At 36.2% G+C, this 23163-nt stretch overlaps 1 protein-coding gene across 3 annotated transcripts in view; it reads right to left on the bottom strand.

The window, feature by feature from the left end:
• Positions 1-23163, bottom strand: part of LOC120623700 (teneurin-m) — a 389304-nt gene that overhangs the window by 286364 nt on the left and 79777 nt on the right. The gene's annotated exons all lie outside the window — the stretch shown is intronic.

Below are 23163 nucleotides of genomic sequence, written 5' to 3'. Positions count from 1 at the left end.
AGTTGCCTGATAAATATTCATGAATTATTGATTACAATACTAGGTCTCAAAAACCAATGGATCTATGGAATTTTAATCTTGGTAAATGGGTAGTTAGTGAATATTTAAGAGATGTTAAGTAAGAAAAAATAATAAGGCATCCTACCCCTAAAGGGGTAAAAAGTGATTTGCAGTAGAGGGCGCTTATACTTTGTACAGTTATATTTTGTTCGTCGAAAATTGACAGCCATTTTAATCTATCCGATCTACAGTAACTTGAAGCAATATCAATCAATACGTATCAATAGATAAAAAATTAAAGCATTTAGATTTATAAATTTTGAAGCAGCTGATAAAATTAAGTATATAATCGAATATATTAAGAATCGATTTAACTGATACCCTCGCCTTATACATTCGTTCTAGGGTACTTCTTATCCACCTATCAACACCGAACTATCAACACGAATTTGAACCGACAATTAAAAAAGGTGGAACGTACTTAAATAAAGACTACTGGCGGCCAACGGTACTAAACAATAATAAGGATTTTACGAGTTTCGTATCGAATAACTTAATTTCAAGTTCCTAAACAATTTCAGCTTATAACATAGAAGATTATGAACGAGGTGAACTCCTCGACAAAGAACGTTCCTGCATCAGAAAGCAACTTTTCTTTAAAGTTAAGTTTACATTTGGCTACTATAACTGAAAAGCAAACAACGATTTCCTATATAAAAATGCCACTTCGCTTTATTTACGGAGTTGGCATATATTTTTTGTTACTACTGCTGTACTACGATAAAAAAGTCACCGTGCATTTTAGATAAGTAACTATATATTTAACAAGAAAATCCCTTAATCCGAATAAGAAGTTAGAAAGTTAGACATAGCTTTAGTTTCCTTATATTCAAATCTACTTAAACTCTAACAAAGTCACCGACATTCCGCACTCGGTAACGAAATAAACATCTATAGTGCCGTTTAAAAATCTTTCTTCGAAACAAAGATCGTATCGATACGAATAGAGATGGAAGTTTAAACGCTATCGGAGCCCGTATCTGTGTTGGTGATGCAGTGCTTCGGTGAATTTGTATATAACTTAAACGTACGATGCGATTAAACTTTTTTAATAGTCTTTGGCGTCTGTAAAACGAATGACACCTTCGCTTTTAGTAGCATAGGTATTTATATAAGTCAAACTCAAAGTCGAATATTACTTTATTCAAATAGGCAAATAGATGGCACTTTTGATGCGTTGATTATATACAAAATGTGTGCATAGCAGTGAGTAGTGATGGCGATAACCACATTCGTAAATTTAAAACTAAAGCTACGAGGGTTCCAAACGCGCCCTGGTCTAAGAAGAAGCCCACAACAATCTTAGCCGGGTGTTCTTTTTGTTATCACCATCAAACATTGTCATTTGAAAATATTTATTTATTAACATACTTACCCAGAGAGAGGCTTTGGGCGTGGCTAGATACCACCTTACTGATAATGACCTGCCGCCAAGTAATTTAGTGTTCCGGTACGATGTGGCGTAAAAACCGAATAGAGGAATGGTTTAAATTAAAATTCAAAAATTATTTCATGTAGGTCCGCTTATGAAGTATTTATACATATATTGTTTATAGATTTGTAAGAGGATGGGAGAGAGAGAACTTAAACCTAAAGCTACGAGGGTTCCAAACGCGGCATGGTCTAAGAAGAGCCCAGAACAAACTTAGCCGGGTAATTTTTTTTCTTATCACCATCTCACAGTAAATTAATATTAAGCTATAAAGAAGGAACAATTCACACTCAAGCTTTAATTTTAAATTAAATAATCCCTAACATTATAATGCTATTTTTCTATAAGCTTACGTTTTATATAAACTTTGAACTTATTGAGAGACATCTTAAAGATTTCATCTGGTATTTTTTATGAAATAATACACAATTGCCCTTGAATGAATTAGCAATTGTATGTAGCCATACCCCTAAAAGGTTAGCTCGTTACAATTTTACGACTGTATTATCACTTAACAGCAGGTGAGATTGCAGTCAAGGGCTAACTTGTAGTGTAATATAAAAATAGTCTAAACCGAATTACATATCGTTAGAATGAGTTTGCTTAGAAGATTAATAAAACAAGGTTTATTTTCATTGCTTGACTTATAAACGTACGTAACTTCGAAAAGTAAGATGTGCGGGGAACGAATTTGGTTCCTTCGGAAGGGAGACCGTAGCTCTAACCACTAGGCTATCACGCTTGTCTGTTTGAAATCTATTTGATCTCATTTTATGCGTGAGCTACCGCGGTTCACAGCCAGTCACGAATAATTTAAAAAGATATATCCTGGAACACAACTAATTAGTAACCGAATCGATTTGCCCAATGCGTTCATAATTGAAATTAAAGGAGAGCTATCGAATTGCACAGTAACAGTAAACCGGAGGTAAATAATTGAAGTAATTGTTGGGTCAGATCGGGTCAATTAATCATCGGATGCGGCCCGAAGCCACATTACCAATTTATGTCCACCCAAAATACGATGACGTGGCGCAAAGTGTACCTATGTTTTGTTGCCCGGACGACTCGGTCGCTTAACTAGTCAAACATTTTCATAAAACCCAGTAAGCTATTATAAATCTGCCCAATCTGCTTTCTCAGCCCAAGGCCGTGAGTTCGATTCCCACTACTGGAAAATGTTTGAATGTTTTTCAGTGTCTGAGTGTATATGTATATTCTAAGTGTTTATGTGTATAATTAATAAAAATATTCATCAGGCATCTTAGTACCGATAACACAAGCTACGCCTACTTTGGGGCTAGATGGCGATGTGTGTATTGTCGTAGTATATTTATTTATTATTATTTATTAATCACAATTGAAGCGGTCATAGCCAAGTGGTCCAGAATCCGACTTCGGCTTCCAAGCAGTTGAGTCGACGGCTGAGCGGAACTGAGCTCGATTTCTGACGACAAACTTTCAAAAGACATCCTTGTATATTCACTATAACTGAGCGTCAATACATCTATATAAAGCAAGCTGCGAAGTAAATGTAAAAACAGGATCGCTAAAGTGGCACTTCGACCGCCTACGTGTCACATGGAGACTATCGACCATTTGTAATCGAACCCCGTCTCGCTAAGAGACCCCTAGCACGTTACCCACGTTGACAGCTCCCAGTAAACTTGTCAAAGACGATGCAATATTTTTATTTTTCCTTAACACTATCAGAGTTTTATCGCGCCACCAACGTAGAGAACTCCCGTACGGTGTTATGATATTGACACTGGAATATCCTCATCACGGCCCATGATTTTATGGCCGCCATTATTTATCGCTTTTTATGGGAACAGGAAATTTGGAATCACTTTCCTATAGATAGTTGAGTTGATCGGATCGAATTGTTCACCATGGTGTTCGTTAAGGGATGGAGTATTAAGAAGATAAGGTCCAGGAATATATACAAGCGGTTTTCCGTGTCTTCGTGATGTCCGCGTCCCATTTGTAATACGTAAAATTTCCAAAATCGTCTGTTTTCCCGGGATTAAAAATTACCACCAGGTTAAGAATTTCGTTCCAAACCATTGTGATTTTTATGTCTCAACTTTCTTACAAACCCTGTTTCACCCGTTCCCAGATACCGAAGTCCTAACCAGTAGGCTGTCACCACTTTAGGTACTTTAAAATAAGGCCAACAGGACTTCTTGGGCATTCTACTAGGGAGGAATCTGTATCCTACATCACGAGTATTGTATGAAATAAGACTCAGGAACCCATGATCTATAGTCAAACATTTTAACTACTACGCCAACGAGGCAACCAGCCACCTCGTCGTAAATATCATACGGTACAACATCGAACCCGAGTGCACCGCCTAAAAGCGTCCTACAAAAACTTTTGTCGCGTCCGAAACAATAAAACCATTGTATCTATGGCAAGGATGTGTCAATGTTTTTGTTAGCAACAGATAGGACAAATGGATTATACCTTAGTCCAGAAAGAGACTTTTGGTTAATATAAACCTTTTTTTTATATGGAATTAAAAAAATTCGTTATTCTAATAGTCATAGAAAATGCACTTTAGATCCGTTACATTTTTACATGATAGTAGGCCGTGTTGATTTCTATGTTTATAAAAAAAAATAGCCAAGAGGAATATAATGTTATTTCCGTGTGAGTGTTTTATTGTAGCCGTAAATAGTTATTGTTTTAAGAAATTTCACTTGATTCTCGTATAGTGAAAAAATACAAGTATATATTTTGTGGTAGAACCTTTCACAGAATAGATTGAAACAAATCCGTGAAACCAAACTAACACCTTAAGCGCAATTTTTGGAATGTGTGTAACTGATAAAATGAGTAACTAAGCTGATAAATGAGCCTTAGAGTAAGTCTCTCCTAGAAATAAGTTTGAACCCTAGGGCTAAAAGAGGTAAAGGGGTCGTTGGCTAAAACCTCTGCTCAGGTGACGGATAAGAATGACGTGGTTTTGGACCGATTTGTTCCAACCGCTCCTGGCCGTATTGTAAACCCACGTTTGGTTGACGTCAGAACACGGGGACCTCGTCATACGGCGTCCTGTGCGTTTCAGTAGTAATCTTGTCGTCTGAATGTTAAAGTAAGTGTTAAGGCTGTCACTTGTTAAGAGTGGTGCACTAAGGTAGGGAAAGCGCGAAGATAAACAGTCCTGCGATAGCCACTCTGCATTCCAGTTAAAACTCTCCGTACAAACTGGGAGTGTGTGAGAGCAGTAAAGTTATCTTTATGTCTCTATTCCACCAGAAATAGACGGCCATATGTTTACATCCACTCAATACTCACGAAAGTTGAATGCATTATGTCTGGAGCTCCACCACGGGCAATTTACATCAAGGCGTTATGGCTCTATCACACTAGCGTATCGTTACGTTGCCATTTCTAAAATAAAATTCTATGCGGTTTTCAGTATAAAAGTTTTACAAAATAATGTGGACGAGTCGCTGACGGCGTTTTGATTTTTCAGTTAAATAAAATCAACTGTGCAAGAAAGCTGGATCTTATTTGGGTCTTGTATTTAGATATATGTACTTGAAAAACAAAATCTTATCGCTATGTAGCGATAAGGCCACCAAATTGTACCCTCTTGATTTGTATTTATATCTTTGTAACTACTTATTGTTTCTTTGGTGTACAATAAAAGTGTATTCATTCATTCATTAAAATAATACCTATATAATAAATATATAGGTACCTGAATCTTTAGACCATCAGTTAAGTTCAGTGGCTTAGCTTAAAATAACTAGAATATACACAAATAACATATATAGTTATATTATATAATAACATATATATATAATAATAACTCTGAAAATACACACATATCACTGATTATGCGCTAAGTAATACACTTATTTGATGGAAACCATTTGCAACTGATGGTATGATCACGTGACGCATAGCCCACCAACCTGCATTAAAGCAGTGTGGTGGGTCAATACTCTAAAACTTTCTCTCTCCTATGAGAGGTCAACCAGCTGTATAGCATTAATAAGTCTACGCGGTAGGTTGGTAGCTTCTATGGCCAAAAACAGACAAAAGAGTTACATTAATCAAGCGCTAAACACCGATATAGGAATTGGTACTTTATTGGTATTCATTTGTCTAGCGGGAGGCTGCGGCTTTGGCAAGCTACCACGCTACTCACAAACCGTACCGCCAAGCGATTTACCGTTACGGTAGGATACGGCGATGAAGCTGATTAGAGGGTATTTAATACAACTGACATAACCCTCACAGGTTAATCCGCTATCATCTTGTGTGGAGCGTTGGCTTCCCACCATGTAAGTTTGTAGATAAAGGTTTGTAGAGGAACTATGACGAGTCTGCGGTCGAAAATAGTTAATGTGAAAGTACCTTAATACATAACCCATTCATTAGATGTGGTACATTGTGAACGGGCCATTGATAGTTTTGACATGTGTACTCGAACTGAGCAAGGCTACAAAACTTCACGTTTTGGATGTTTTTTTATTGTTATTCATAGTAAAATAAATCTTACATACACAGTATATACACCACAATTACCATTATTATCCTATTAGAAGCGCACGGTAAACAACACCGGGAAAAAGACGAGGTAGCCTAGACGTTTGAACTTCAGCGTCCCTATCAGTGCGACCGTGTTCGATACCTCTCTCCAACTTTTTGGAGTTATGTGCGTTTTAAATTTAAGAAATTCAAAAAATAACTTGCTCACAGTTCTCCATAATGTTTCCAAAGGAGCGTGAAGCCTTCCAATCACAGGGCTTCACACGCCTTGAAAACACTATGGAGAATTCTCAGGCATGCAGGTTTCCTCACGATTTTGCCTTCACCGTTAAATAAAAATAAATATAAATATAGTACGACAATACACACATCGCCATCTAGCCCCAAGGCAAGCGTCCTAAGATAGCTGATGAATATTTTTATGAATTTAATTTACATAAAAACTTATAATATACAGATAAACACCCAGATACTGAAAAACATTAATGTTCATCACACAAACATTTTCCAGTTGAGGCAATCGAACCCACGGCCTTGGACTCATAAAGCAGGGTGTGTGAATGTGTTGTGTAAATTATTAATAATTGCTTAAATTAAAACGCACATAACCTAATAAAGTCGTTAGTTTTGAGGTTTGTTTATCATAATAAAAAATACCTTTACTGACCGCAATAGACATAATACTTTTTTGTACACAACAAACTTTTCTTGTACACGAAATTGGTTTAATCCACTGGGCATGTAGGGAACCTACAGGGAATCGAAGAACATGACGCGTCTAATTCAAATGAATGACAGTTGTTTTCAATATTGTATCCCTTTTTTTTGTAGTTGTAATAATATTTTGACTGATTGGCGCAGTGGGCAGCGATCTTGCTTTGTGAGGTAAAGGCCGTGGGTTCGAATCTCATAACTGGAAATGGAAATGTTTGTGTAATGAACATGAATGTTTTGGTGTTTATCAGTATATTATTAGTATTTATATACACACACCGGCATATTTAGCAGAACACACACACACACACCAAAAGGTTTGATATCAGTATCATATAAGGTTGCTGGCTGGTTTATACGTCATTTAATTTAAAAATATTTAAAAACATCACATTTTTTTCAATTGTTTATTTTATATAATTCATAAAAATACTTATTTGCTATCTTAGTACCCATAACACAAGCTTACTTTGGGGCTAAATGTCAATGTGTGTATTGTCGTAGTATATTTATTTATTTAAAATAAAACGAAAAGTAAGTAATGCATCTACAATGGTTGGCCAAAAGTATAAAGTGGTGTGAATATTTGCGACGTCGTTGAATATGATGGTATTAAAATAACAAGGTCCACGAAGTAACTACATATATGTAATCAAATTACGAATGAGGTAATCTGTAGAAGATAAATACCCGTTTTCACGTAAGCACCGCCTAAATCGAGTGCCTATCGACTTTGGCGACGTTTATATTAGTAATTCTTGATAACTATTGGTAAAAGTCAACCAATTCGCACTGGGCCAGCGCGGTGGACTACGGGCTAAATCCCTTCTCGTCGTGGCAGGAGACCCGTGTCCTTCAGTGCGCCCTTATTTACAGAATTCGCGATGCCACTGTGCCACTAAGAGCAAGTTGAATATTGGGTGCTGGTTACCCATTTGTTATACTTTAAATATTGTGATAATTATCGACAATGCCCGCCACAGCAGCACTAACCGCGCGGTTGGTTTAAACTCTCTATCCCTCTCTCCTAAGAGAGAGATAGCCCAACTGTGGGACGTCAAGGGGCTGATGTACATAAACAGCGCCCCCGGCATGCGATTCTGTGTAAAAACCTACTCCCTAAAACATCAATCACAGAAGCCACCAAGTTAAATACGTCATCACGACAATAAAGATGGCGGCGGGTAATATTGCCGCGTTCAAAATAAGAATGCGATTAATATGGAACTTTGCTCCCTTGTCGACAGTTAGCCGAGGTGATGTAACCTTGCAGCTATCTACGTGACTTTTGAAAAAGTCCTTTTCTTTGTGAGTTCACATATTATGTATGATTTTGACTCTAAAGGTAAAAGATTTAATGACAAAAAGCTTGGCATTTAAAGGATACGTTCCCGAAAGGTCCTTATCGAATGAACTATGTATAATTTAAGTGACGTTGAATAATTGTTAATACATCCACTTATTGTTCTTAAAGTTGATTTAAACTTCTTCTTTCTTCTCGGTCGCAGCGGTACTCTTGCAAGCGTGGTCGTGGCCATCTCATTGTGACCATCCTTGGGAATTTGATGATTTTCAAAGACCAAAAGCAGTCTTACATGACTTCAGTCTGGTCCATGAAAAATTCTCCGTTCTGTTAACTAACTCTATGCCAAAAACCAAGTTGATTGGTTTCTTAGTTTGGGCGGTGAAGGAAGGACAAACAAACCAACAAACTTTCGCATAAATAATATTAGTAATGGATTCAAAATATAACTCTTCTTACTAGAGCAATAAAGAAAGAAAGTTGTATTAATTCCACTACTATTTTCAAGCCATGCTGGTTGTTAAAATGCGAAATATAACACATAAATTCAAAAAAAAAAACCAAAACAATCAAAGGTGCAATCTAAATACGTCATCGCGATAATAAAGATGGCGGACGGTAATTTAATGGCGGTGGAAATAAGAAGGCGGGCAATATGGGACATGGCTCCCAAGTCGGCAGTTAGTAAAGGTAGCAACGTCACCTTGCGCTGGCATTTTAATAACTGCCTTTTTATAGGGCAGCCGAGGTGCTTGTACATGTTGATCCAATCTGAAAATTCACTTTGTTTACTTTATATGACGTTAGTCCATTTACTTTTTATCAACCTGTCTGATGCATTAACGTAGCTATATACTGTAATATTATAGTAAAACTCCAATGGCGTAACTCAAGACTTATTTATTCCTTTATATTAGGTAGTCTTATAATTCGTTTTGTACCCTACAAAACATTACACTTCCTCTCATAGAGAAATGCGGTGCGATGTCACGAGGTGAAACGAGGCGAACAGATGTCATCAGGCGAGTCGCTGAGAGCCGCTGGAGGCAAGCCGCCCAAGGCCGTGGATTGTGGAACTCCCAACAAAAGACCTATGTCCAACAGTGGACGTCAATAGGTTGAAATGATGATGATGATAGAAGAAACAAATCACCATCACGCTAAGCCTGAACTTCTCATGTCTTCTACCACAGAGTGCGATATGGAGAGAGAGCAGAGAGCTCAGACCTATTTTACCGATAAAAATATGATTAGATCCACGTTTCGTATTCTCCTGTTTTCTCATCCAAAAGTGAGCCAGAAGTAAAAGTAACCTAGACAAGTTACTTTAACATTATTTTTAAATGGTTTTGACACCTCCGGCGCAAAAGGTAAATTTTTGGCAATTTTATAGAGACCTATTTTCTGAAGTTATAAACTAAAAACAAAATATAAAATTTTTATAGCGAAATGTCTACACTAGACTTCTAGCATGGAAAAAAAAAGATTGCATTGAAGCATTTTACAGGGCATACAGTAAACAGGATTTCAATAATATTTATCGCAATTTTATTTATAAAATATCATAAACAAGTTGAGCAATAATTGAAACCCTCAATAAAACCGAAATGTCTACACTAGACTTCTAGAATGAAAAAAACGATTGCTCTAGAGGCATTTTCCAGAGCATACAGTAAACAGGATTTCAATAATATTTATCGCAATTTTATTTATGAAATACCATAAACAAGTTGAGCAATAATTGAAACCCTCAATAAAACCGATACACTGCTCATCCCCACAAAGCCTTTAAGAGGGAGAAAATTAAATAAACATCGGAAGAACTCTAAGAGTAAATCATTTAATTACTTTCCGTGAATAAATGGGGCGATGAATTGTAAAATAAAAAGCAATAGAGTAAAATTATCGAAGCTCGGGACACTTTTAACAGTAGCGTTATTTGTCAGCTAGCACTTTTCTTTTTTTTCTTGCTCCAAATTTGTATTTAAAAGACGCTTCTATCTTTATTGATGCCAAGTTTTGCATATAGCTTTATCTTTTACTAACTATCCTAACATATATTATAAATGCGGAAGTGTGTTTGTTTGTCTTTTTTTCACGCCTTAATTAAGCAACCAATTGACTTTATTTTTGGCATAAATTTAGGTGAAAGGAAGGAGCTTAGGCTCGTTTTTATATATATAAATAATAAGATAAATTAGTGTTTCCCACAAGATTCCCATGGGACGAAGAACACGTGCAATTGCTAGTACTTCTTCGCGACCTCCCTGGCGCTGGTTCGATTCCCGGCACGAGGAATTTGGGGGTTTATCATTTCTGAATTTTCTCTGGTCTGGTCTCTTGGGAGGCTTTGGTCGAGGCTAGTTACTACCCTAACGACAAAAACCTGCTTATACGCGATTTAGTGTTCCAGTGCGATGTCGCCTAGAAACCTATTAGAAGTATGACTACCATACTCCCAAACGGGTTAGCCCACTACCATCTTAGACTGGATTACCACTTAACAGGTGAGATTGCACTCAAGGGCTAACTTGTAAAGGAATAAAAATAAATAAAAGAATAGCTGTTTATTATTTTTACAATACATATGAAACATTTCCATATTACATGTGGTACGGCTTCGGTCAACTAAAAAAGGATGCTTCATTCTTTACTAGTTAAAAACAGGACAGAAATACGCAGTCAGAATATATCTAGAAAACTAAACGATAGATATACACCGGCGTTGGGAATATAGGCAAACAAAGTAACAAAACTCTAGTACCGAACGCACAAAGGTTTGATACGACTTTGTGACGCTCGCGTCGGCCTCTATAAAATATTTTTCGATACCGGGGGAAATTGGTCAAAAATGACTGCCGAACAAGATTATTCTGTGCCGTCCAAAACGAAACGCAAAAGAGAGATTTAAGGCCATCGATTTAAAGTTTAATTTCGCCCGACTTGACCTATATTTTCATTCCGCGAAGACTCGTCTACTGTTCTTGTATTATGTAGGTTGTTCTGGAATATTGTTTCCATTAGTCCAGCTTTTCACGGATTAGTCCACTTTCAAGATTCCCATCACGTCTAAGAATTAATTATTTGATATAACTTCTTTAAGTCTGCCAAATTAGGGATAAAGGGAAGTTAAAAACAAAATTATCAAGCTAGGCCGAACGTTTGAAATTATAATTAATTCAAAATACACAAAATGCTTACTATAGCTTCAAACAGTTATAAAACAGAATCGCAAGGATCTGTGGTTTCATGTTTATAACGTTCATTATTATAACCGAATTAGAAACAAAGAGTCGTATATGAGACTTATTTGAATTAAGAAATTTGAATGTTAAATAAAAAAAATCCAGTGGCAACAAGATTTGTAAATACTCTTTTTTTTAAGGTTCCGAATTGATACTCGTGCCCTGTACCCATAGAAATCCTTTGCTAAATATTTGTGGTATCAAAAAATAGCTGCTGAATTTTATCCCGCTGGATGATTTCGGAAATGGTGACCCTAGCCTGGAGCTTGGGTGCTTTATTTATTGAACCTTATTACCTCACTCGGAAGTCGATTTTAAACTTTAAGATATTACACTGTTCACGACGTTCACCTCTGTCTTATAGCAAACCGATCTAAAACATACCTATCATGATTGTCATATTTTACTCCAAAATATCTGTGGACATATCGCTTTCTGTTATATTGTGAATTTCCTTTTAGCTTTTCCTTTCACCTGAAGATTTATTGCAGAGTTAATATAACATTAAAGCCTTACTCCTTTAGATTTATGGGATTCATATAATTCAATTCTTATTTTATTTCCTTCAGAAATACCTGCTGGGTATAAAATTTCTTGCACCAAGATTACGGTAAATGGAGAAGGAACAAAATATGGTTAATAATAGAAGTAGTAATGAAATTAAAATATATAAATATAAATTTAAAAAGATTATATAAAAAAGACATCAAGATAAATTAAAAAAGACATCTTTTTAAAGATTGTAACCACACTTTTACTTAAAATGTTCAATCAAAACAAAATAGACATAATTTGTTCCCATGGAAGTTGTCTTATCCCCAATGTAAAAACGACGGGGTATTCTTCTTCTTCTTCTTCTTCTTCTCTCTGGGCAGTTTCCGCACGTAAGCGCTTCGCTTGTTGTACGTGAAATTTCCCACTGTTGCTCGCTACTCCAGGCATCCAAGCTCGTTCCAGAATCCCAGTATACCGCCCAGGTTGCTGAGGACTTCTGGGATAGTGGCTGGTGATCCCAGGTAGATCTCGCGTTGTTCTACCACGGGGTATTAATAAGTTAACCTTTTTTCTCTTTCTGATAGTTTTGTTTGGGTGTGTGTGTAAGTCTGAGTGTGTGTATGTGTGTGCGTGTGTTTGTGTGTGTATGTGTGTGTGTCCCTTAAACATAAACCGAAACATCGCACATGACGCTTGAATATACTATCTATAAACATAATTTACTAAATATCGGTCCCTCGCGACTTCGTCGGCATATAAGTCAACCTTATCAGATAGACATATTCTGTCTTTTTTTAGAGCTTTTAAAAGGAAGCAACTTTGTCATACATGATTTTATAGAAACTTTAAACGTTAACGCAGCGCCAGCTCTCAAAAGAATAAAAAACTTGATTTGGAATTTGAATTTGATGGTTCATAGCCTTCCTCAATAAATGAACTATCGAACACTGAAATAATTTTTCAAATCGGAAAAGCAGTTCCTGAGATCGTCGCGTTCAAGTAATCAAACAAAACACACCAATAAACATTTCAGCTTTATACATTAGTATAACATGAATTACACTCACCATTTAATTTAATTTATTTATAAGTTGGCAAACCAAATACATGGACAATCAAAACCCTCAAATAATACACTGAATGTGTTTTTATTACGGGAAGAATTACGAGAATGTATAAATTTCTTCGTTTTACGCGAACGTCCTTACACGGACACGTAATGACTCGATATGTTACAGTATAAATGGCTCAGAAAAATAAATGTCCACATTCTCCCCTTGCGAGGGTTTTTATTTCTCCTTTCTGATGATACTGTAACTTTTATATACATATTTTATTTTATAAATTTAGTAAAGTACTCGTTCTTATTGTTTCACTGCTTGGTTATGACCTTTTCTTTCATTGTTATCATACAGCATATGATCATGTTATGATACAACATTTTTCTTTAAATCGTTAACAGAGAAGAGTAGGTATACTAAACAGAAAAGTGTGGGTTAAAGTTAAAGTGTGGGCATATACTCAGATAATATGGTGGCCATCCACTAAGTTGAAAAATTTAGGCTCAAAGTTTGGCAAACGAGTGGCATGCAACCTTGCCTTAAACTGATGGCGTCAAGATGGCTGCTATTCTTTGACAAAAAGCGAGTAAATACTGGAAGTGAATAGAATTTTCAATTTCATTTTATAGTTAAGAAAAAAATTAACCGTATATCATCAGCGCTGGTAACATACAAAATTTAACACAAAGCTGTGAAAAATAAGAGGAAGGCTTATCAGACCAAGGGGCTAGAATTGAATCGTATTTAGATGATTTTCGTTTGTTTGTAATTATATAATTTACAGACACCAATATAGTGCAAATTATTGTAAAGAACGCCCTGTTAAGATAATGTATGCTGATATAACTTGTAAATTTATAGTCAATCATTTTCCATGTGATCCATATTGAATAATTCCATATTAAATAATTAAATGTTGTAAGTCTTACACCATAACAAAAGCTAGTTTAATTTCAGTTTTCAAAAGAGCCGCATAAGAGTAAATAATAAATCCGAATACTCTCGCATGATATTAGACAAACTTATCGTAAATAAAGTTTTATATATTGGAAAATATTATTATGCTTCAACGAAAGAGCTTCAAATTTCTGAGCTCAAAAGTTTACATCCAATGCTCTGAGGTGTCAAATCGCGAATAATAATACAGGAGGTCTCATCTTTACATAGGGCAGTTATAATCCGATCTTGTACTTTTCGACATTAGAAAAACTACCCCCGAAGGGATGCCGTTAGGAGACAGGATTACAAAGTTTTTCCATCTAAAACTTACACTATAAATCGTTACGGTTCAAGGAATGGCGACTATCAAAGCTCTTAGTCCTCTTATTGACAATTTATGGCGGATTTGCATTTCGCAAATAAATTATATGACAGCTATTAAATTTCATTTTATCAATTAAGCAGAATTCTTTGTAAAAGTCATTAGAAATCTTATATCTTTAAACGAGCAATTCTTGTATATATATAATTAGAATCTCGGAATCGGCTCCAACGATTTTCATGAAATTTAGTATACAAGGGGTTTCGGGGGCGATAAATCAATCTAGCTTTTATTCATTTTTAGAAAATGACATTTTTTTCGTGTATTACCGATAAATATATATATATAATTGGAATCTCGCAATCAGCTCCAACGATTTCCATGAAATGAAGTATACAGGGGGGTTTCAACAGGGGGATAAATCGATCTAGCTAGAATTCATTTATATTGGAAACTCAGAATCCTTTATATTGGATATTTTTTAAAGTTCGCTCATTCGCGGACGAAGTCGCGCGGGTCCGTTAATATACTCTATATTAAGATGAACAATGAAAGTGAATTAAAAATGCAGCAATAAATTGATTACATTGAGGCCGTAGCGTTTGACGGCCGATTGGCGCAGTTTGCAGCCACCCTGCTTTCTGAGTCCAAGGCCGTGGGTTCGATTCCCACAACTGGAAAATGTTTGTGTGATGAGCATGATGTTTTTCAGTGTCTGGGTGTTTTTATATGTATATTCTAAGTATTTATTTTAATAATATTCATCAGGCATCTTAGTACCCATAACACAAGCTACGCTTACTTTGGGGCTAGATGGCGATGTGTGTATTATAAATATACTATTTATTATTATTATTATTCCTGTGGATAAACGTAATATGCCAGTGATGCCAATTCAGACTTCTATTAGAGAAAATTTTGGCTACTTCGAACACCTAAAACACTCTTAGCTTTTATTAATTAATAATTAATGTAGGGTTCTAAGAACATAAATATGAATAGCCACCATATTTTCATAATAAATGATTATGTAAAAGTTTATACCTATTTTGTTGTGTAGTTGTTAAAATGTTATACTACTACTACTTTTTTGGCGGATGTCCATGATTATCATGAATATTTATTTTACCTTGTTAGACTCTGACTAGTTTTATAGTGCATTTAAACATAAATCACAATTGATTTACAGTTCATCGTCATCATCGCATCAACTCTTTAACGGCCCACTACAAAGCACGGGTCTTCTCCTCCAATGAGAAGGGGTTAAGACCGTATTCCGCCGCGCTGGCTCATTTGGCCCCGCAGCGGATTCGTTGACTCCAGACACCTTTGAGAACATGATGTAGAACTCTCATACATGCAGGTTTCCTCACGATGTTTTCCTTCACCGTTGAAGCAAGTGGTATTATTTTAATTACTTAAAACGAACATAATTTAGAAAAGTTAGAGGTGCGAGCTGGGATTCGAACTCGTCCCCCCGAAACTGAAGTCGAGCTCCTACTCAGTGCTATCACCGCTTCCATATATTCGATTCGCATTCGATTTTCAGTTATATCAGGAAAAATAATGTTTATATTTTCTTTTTATCGATCCTCAATCATTGTTGTACACAAAATATAAAAGATTGCAAAAGATGTTAGTTTTTGGTTAAGCTGTTGATTAATTAATAAAGTCAATAAGAAAGCTATTTCTGGGAGAGCTTTAAGTTTCAAAGAGCTTGAAACTGTAGATAATCACTTAAACCGCTATATCTACAGTGAGATTTTAATCAGAAGAATCTCTGTCGTGCGCTTAATCAAAGGAAACTTAAATAGCTACGGCGAACGTCATCTAGCGACACCCGAACGGTTGCGTCGTGATTTGATTATGTCAGTTAATTTGAACGTACAAGTTTCTGTTTTATTTTTCTTGGCCTTTGAAAGGAGTTTTCTAAACTATTCGAACTAACACTTTCGTGTTTTTATGCGCTTTATTACTTTATTATCTTGACCTTTATTGAGTCGGAGATAATAATTAAATAGTTCAAACAAACTAAAAAAACACGCTTGGTATAAAAAACTAAACTAATTTCTTTCTTTTAGTTTATTCATAATAGCGATTTTTTTTAGTTTTTCTTGATCTATTATTTTTATTAGAGCAAAATTAATCGGTAACCCATCCACCATTAAAGAGATAAAATATTTTATTTTTTATTTAGTGTGCCCGTCTCTCGAAATGCAAGTTCTAATTATTATTTAAAACAGGCCATTAAAAAGTAATAGCTAACGCCCTCTACCATCTAGTAGCTTAATGTTTGAATTTGTTAGGTACGCGAACGCCATAGGTTATTTACATTTGGGTCTAGATGGCGCTGTAGTAATTAGTAAAAAATCTTATTTTTTATAGTGAAAATTGGAATAATCTTTTCAGATTAGTGTATTGTCATCGGTCTTCGATATGTCTACAAAGTTTGTAAGAAATCTGACCCTTTAAAGTGGGTCAAAATCACGCCCAAAGAAGTCGGTTACAAACAAACATACGAGTGAAGCTAATATAAAGCGTGTAAAAATATAAGTGAAACCTTTAGTTTCTTAGGTACATTGTCATTAAAAAAGTATAGTAATCCATTCCATCAAGTATAGTAATCTCGGTGCAATTAATGGGTTTGAAATACATTGTTTGACGTATGCATTAGTAAGTCCAAAGTAACCCTAGGAATTATATTATAACCATAAAACCCTAACCTTTCAGTACTTACGTCGTAAAGTCACGAGTTTCTTGGAAGTATGAAATATTAAGGTGGTTTTTAATTCACCGGCGTAAGAAGCACGAGAATGACCGGCGGCATCGGTATCGATTTTATATTATCGAGTCGTTATACGACGTGAATCGATTCTATCGCGTTACATTTGTGGACAATGCGGTCGGGCCGCGTCTGTCTGTGGTCGCAGGCTATTTTCAACCTTACTCGTTGGTGAGCCCGCTTTGATTCGTATGAAAACAACCGTACCTAAGTTTGTTGTTCAACAATTATCGAGAACTATATTTACAACAACAAAAATGTTTACCTTTCTTAATCTATGGATCATCTCACCCTGTTTTATTGATTTGGGGCTTAGCTGGGTTAGTCTGGTGACCTAGGTAGTGAAGGTTCTGCGTTCAATTCCCGGGTAAGGTCACAGGTGGTTAGATATTGGGTAGCTGTTAAAAAATTCAGTACCAGTTAGGAAAGTTAAGGAACGTTTAGGAAGTTGGCGTTATCAGAGAACACGTTATTATCAGAAACATGGGGCGGTAAAAGCCACATACCGCATTGAGGCTGCATGGTGAATAAGGGAGCAGGGAGATGGTCAGTTCCCAGCATTAATAGCCTGAGTTAAAAAAATAACTGTCAATCAAAAAACTGTCTTACATGTAGTAAAACCAAGTATTTTGATTTACAGTTATTTTTATAGTCCAAGCAAATTACCCTGATGGTAAGCGGAAAAACATCGCCAAAATACAGAGCAACACACCTCAGGACATGCAAGAAAAAGTCTTACGAAGTGCCATGCGCCCATTAACTTAAGGAGTTAGGCTTAACATCTAGCCACATGGCGCAATAAACACTACTCCAATGAACACACAAACAACCACGCCTTTGAGACTGCATCACAGCAATGCTGCTTTGCAGCAGAAATAAGAAGTTTTCGATTTCGAGAATAAGCGTTAGTGCTTCGGGACGAGCTCTGTCACAAAAAGGTTCTGTCACTACTAAATAACACATTTTTAGTCGGGTTGAAATCTTACCAAAATAAATAAGACATATTTTCCATACTATTACAACTAAATGCTACTATAGCATATCTGCAACATTCAGCTTTTTGCACTTCTCTCTTGTATTTCCTTAACAACCTTAATTTACAATTTTCTACAATTTCATCTATCAAAATTGATGTTACAACTACGTAATACGTTCCAGAAGGTTCGCAAAGCGGAAGCGGACGTGTGCACTATACGGGACCACCCTCGCTGTTGCACGCGAAATAAATAGCGTTGCCCCGCGATAAAAATCATAACGCATAACCACGACTCGTACGTAACCATATTTCTTGGCGCACTGATTAGATATGAAGAGTAGTGCTGTAAGAGCTGGTGGGAAATTTTGCTGAGGAACTGAACAAACTGCGGGGCACATAGCTTTGAAAATCGAGGGACACTCGGGTTGGAAGCTCTTGAAATAGCAACCTGTGACTATGGCTGGTGGTGTAACGAATCGCAGGGACCCGCTGGACACAAGCCCGTATATTTTCAAACCCCGTAAAAATAATCAATGACCAGCTGAAGACATGTATCGGTAAATGATGTGAATGATGATGATGACGATGATGCCGACGCTTATACCGCGTCATAACTTAGCTTCAAGCTAATGAGGGTCTTGATGTATTTGCGGATGAATGTTAGCCTGTAATAGTCAAATTTGTCAGAAAATAACTGCATGTCTTTATTTAACAGAGCAAGGCAGAAAAAATATAAGTGTTTATTTCCTAAAAGAATTGGCGATTACCATACCAGAGACCAAAAATTAGAGTGCAGGCAGATAAAAGTAAGAAATAATAATAAGTAAGTTGGTTGTACGAACATTATATAATAGGTACTTATCAAGCACCGACCCCATGTTTCCCACTAGCCATTGGACTATAATATTCGCGGGTGAAATAATATCCTGATATATGTGCTCCGGGGCGATAACGGAACGAAAGATGGCCCTCTTAATGGTCGGAACCGGTCGAAATTGACCGAAATTGGACGGAACGTGCCGTAGACCATCCACAAACGCGTATTTTTACATAATATTATTATTTTACCTGACGCCATTGATGTGCCAAAACAAAGATCAACACACAGTCATGATAAAAAAAACACATAGTTTATATTACTCCAGATTTTGAGAATTTGTTCTTGAGATACAATTAGCGTTGTAGGAGTTAGAAATTATATTTAAACCACGCTTAACAAATAGGTTACCGATACATCATACGATCATAACACATTCATAATTATTATTCAACTTTAAGGGAATATTGAAGTGAACTATCATCTTTGTGCTGCGTCTCCGAACTGTCAACTTGGTCTTTTCAACCCTTACCGAATGAAGAAAGAGGCTCCGAAGAATGTGAGCAAAATATAGCAAGATAAAATTATGGAATAAAAAAAAAGTTAACATAAATGTTTAATAGAAATTTCAGAGGAAATATTATTAATATCTTAGAAGAACTGCGCATCTTTGTCTTTTTTATATCAACAGCGGGTGCGTAAAATTATGACGGTTTTTTTGCGCAGAGCATATTTCTTGAAGGTGCGCCTATGAAGGCGATCCTTGCTTTCGAGGGTCGAAAAGGTATAATTATTGCACGTAATATTTTATAGGAGTTTGCAGTTTATCCTACTTAATACGATTTCGCTCTGGATCGTCGAACAAAATAGATTTTGTAACACCATGAAAAACCAAGTCCATGAATGGTCCAAGTCCTAAACTAAAAAGCTAACTACTACTAGTTATCTATGCGTATATATTCATTAATGATACATATATATATATATATATATATATATGAGGCTTTATATGTGGCTATAACGACATATATTATATTATAAAAAAAAGGTCCTACTGCTGTTCTTTGGCCTCTACTCATATTTAAGAGAGTGTTGTAAAGGATCACGCTGCTGCTCCAATATGGGTCAACCCATTTAACGATTTTTACACGCTATATCCAGAAACGACAGCTTACCATGCTGTGTCCAACACCAATTTCCGAACTCTGGGATTGTAGCTACTCAGTTTTTCAACAGTTCAAAATAATTTGGCTAGACCCAGGCATTTCACCCAGGGACTCGTGGTTTGTAGTTGATCATACTTTCCACTAGACCAACAACAGAGTCATCAGGTACGTGTGATACAATATATGCTATTAACGTGCAGCGTGACTGCAGCGATCAAGTTGCGCTTTATATTTCCATGCATCTTTTAAGGTGTATTGTGCAAACAATACGTCACAAAAGCACACACGAATGCAGTTAGTAGTAGTAGTAGTTAGTTAGTAACTTCAGCACAAGATTTGAAAGGTAGTTTGTAACGTCAGTGCAAAATGAAACTAACAAGTTCTGCAGCAAGCGGTTTGGTATCATAAAAACAATAAAAAAAAATTGGTGATTCTAAAAAGAGTAACATTAGGTCAATTTTGCTTCAATCTTTCGATATTCGAAAACGACTCCACGTTTGCGAGAATGAAAATCTTAATAATATGCGTAAAGGTGATTGATAGATTAGTTAATATTCGGTACCTTCACCCGTCAGAGCATCTCGTATCGGTGATTGAATGGAACTGAAATGAAAATTTTAAATATTAAATAAAATTTACATATGATTTTTTATAATTACTTTTCAACGCACACAAAATAATTAGGTAATTAATTACTCAATTAAACATGAATCTCTAATACGGTTTTTCATCCCCTATTAATCCCCTTTAGGTGTTCATTTCCGAAAGATATAAGCTAAACTTAGCCGATATTAATCCCTGTATAGTCTTGAGAAAAAAATGAGGTACAACTGTTTCGGAGATTAGACGGAACAAACAGACAAACAGACAATTAAAAATAAAAACGTTAGTCACCTAAGAAACTGCTACGCTACTTTTAGTCAAGCTTTTTTTAATCTTAGACTGACACCTCTCTCTACCCATCAGATGAAATAGCAAAAGGCTTGTTGAAACAAATTATTAACGACCAAAAAAATCTCTCCAAAAAGTCCCAGCAATTTTCATTGAAATTCGCACAACGGATACAAAATCACCACCATTCTATACCCTAGTCGAAACAAATGTGAACGTCGCATTCTGAAAATCGGCTTTCTGCAATCGAATGCATCCGAAAAGGATGGAGGTAGGGTTATTACGGGTGCGAGAGGGATGGCTGCAATGCGGACAGCACCAGACGCGAATGGAATTGCAAATGTGCGAACGGGCCAGTTCGCGACGCAGAACTAGTACACGGGAGCGCTTATTTTTCTTTAGGACACGTCAACGCTAGTATTTGTACGGGCACTACAAAGCGTAGCACCGAAACATGGAGAATAGAGTTTATCTTCAGTTTTCCATTACAAATGCTACAAAAATCTGCTAAATAATCATGTGTACACATTCATTTTTTCCGTTTTCTACAGAACTAAATATCCTACTGTACTACTAATTGTGTTACTTAGCCAACAAAATTTGATTACTTTCCAGCGATAGGAAACAGACAGGGTACATTCCATGCAGAGTCATGTAGTTACCTACCCGCTAAAGTCTAGGCAAAATCAGTTCAGCTGTTCCCAAGATAACACCTTAAAAACCGGCACAAAAGATAATCATTTTAAATTAGGTTATTCTAATTGGCTAACAAAACATAACAAGCTTATAAGAAAGACAAGTTAAAGGGGGAGAATTGGTAGTGATTCCCATATTCCCTAATAAGTTATCGCGACTCGTTTAAGAAGATTTTACAGAAAAATCTTCTATTTTTCCAACCATGTGCCACCTTTTTTTGCAACGTATTGAACTACATATGTCGACAGAATCTGATCCGATTTATTTATTATGTGCTATTCCCACAAATATTCCACCAGTAAAGCTATTGAGCTTTCCAAAGATTTTCAGCTACCAATGGTACTCCCAGTGAGCGATTCCATGACCCCCGAAGGGATCCATGATTCTACAATATGATTCGGCAACACGCACTGCACCAAGTAAAGCTAATGAACAAAATATTGCATTATTGTATTATAAGAGTCCAATCCGTGTGTCCAATGCCAAAATCGAATATAAGGAACGATGGTTAAATTAGAATGAAGTTTTTCTTTTATCCAAAAACACCGCCAATAACAAATGCAAATTGAGGAAGGCCAAATTAAAAAAGTTTCCGAATTGAATTTTTAATTATTTGCCCCGACGATACTTTCTTCACGGTTCAATACGATAGTTATGCTTCGAGAGAAGTTTATTAATTGAGTTAGTGTCGGGTGGTTGGTTTATTTTTACGCTGTCATAGGCAAGGAGGTTGAATTCTTGGGATATATTTTTAAAGGTAAGCCTGACTTGAATTTTTAGAATAGTTAGGTGACTATATCTTTTTATCGTCTTACGTCGGATATTTTATCTGGACTACGTTTAACTATTTTATCTAAACGACTAGTTTTATCTGGTAAAGTATTACAGCGGTGAATTATTAAGATCAGAAACATGGTATCTACTGGTTAACTATATGCCTGATAAGAAAAATAAGAGTAGCTTAGTCAGCAATTTAGGGGGTTAAAAATACTGCCGCAATAACTTTCTGAGTGACTCATCAAAAAATTAGGAGATCCGTAAGGAAACGAGAGCTTGAAACATAGCATAACAAGTTTTAAAGCTTATATGACAATGAACAAAGCTTAGAAGTTAGGTGGACGTTGGGGTCTCAAGGTTCTGGAATGTCGAACATGCACCGTAAATGCTACGACCTCCAAGTATAGGTGGGCATACGACATAAAACGAGTAAGGAGCCGATGGACACAGATAGATCCTAGGATTTGGAACGCCCTAAAAAATAATCTAGTCATCATTCAGTGCTTATTGAGTCTAAAAGTTTTGATTTGATTTGAGATCCATTGCCAGCAGCAGCAGGACGTTTCGTGGATGAAGAAATTTTTGTTTATCATAGATTTAACGAAAATAATTGACCGTTGCATCGAATAGCTTTGCTCCACCCGCGTATTAAGGCAGCTTAATCGTGCTATAGATAAATGGTTCTTTAATAATATTAACATTTCAATTCGAATAAAAGACTGAAGTCCGATAATTAAATTAGTGTCGAGATGCTGGATTGTTTTTAGGTCGGTCGCTTCACTAGCGTAGTCAAAGGAAAAATCTTTTAGAATATTTTCCAAAGGTGAATCTCGGACTTGCAATCTCATTATTGGGCCAAGTTATCCGTGCCGAGTTTGTTTTCGAGAGCAATCCTATCCGGGAGGAATTTTTAATTGTAGTGGTGATTATTATAGTTGCTCAGAGAGTTCGTGCTCTATTTTTTTTCAGAGTTATTTC

This window comes from Pararge aegeria, chromosome 5 (genome assembly GCF_905163445.1).
Source record: "Pararge aegeria chromosome 5, ilParAegt1.1, whole genome shotgun sequence".
Lineage (NCBI taxonomy): Eukaryota > Metazoa > Arthropoda > Insecta > Lepidoptera > Nymphalidae > Pararge > Pararge aegeria.
The sequence above is the reverse complement of the archived record's forward strand: the minus strand, read 5'-3'. Positions and strand labels throughout refer to the sequence as shown.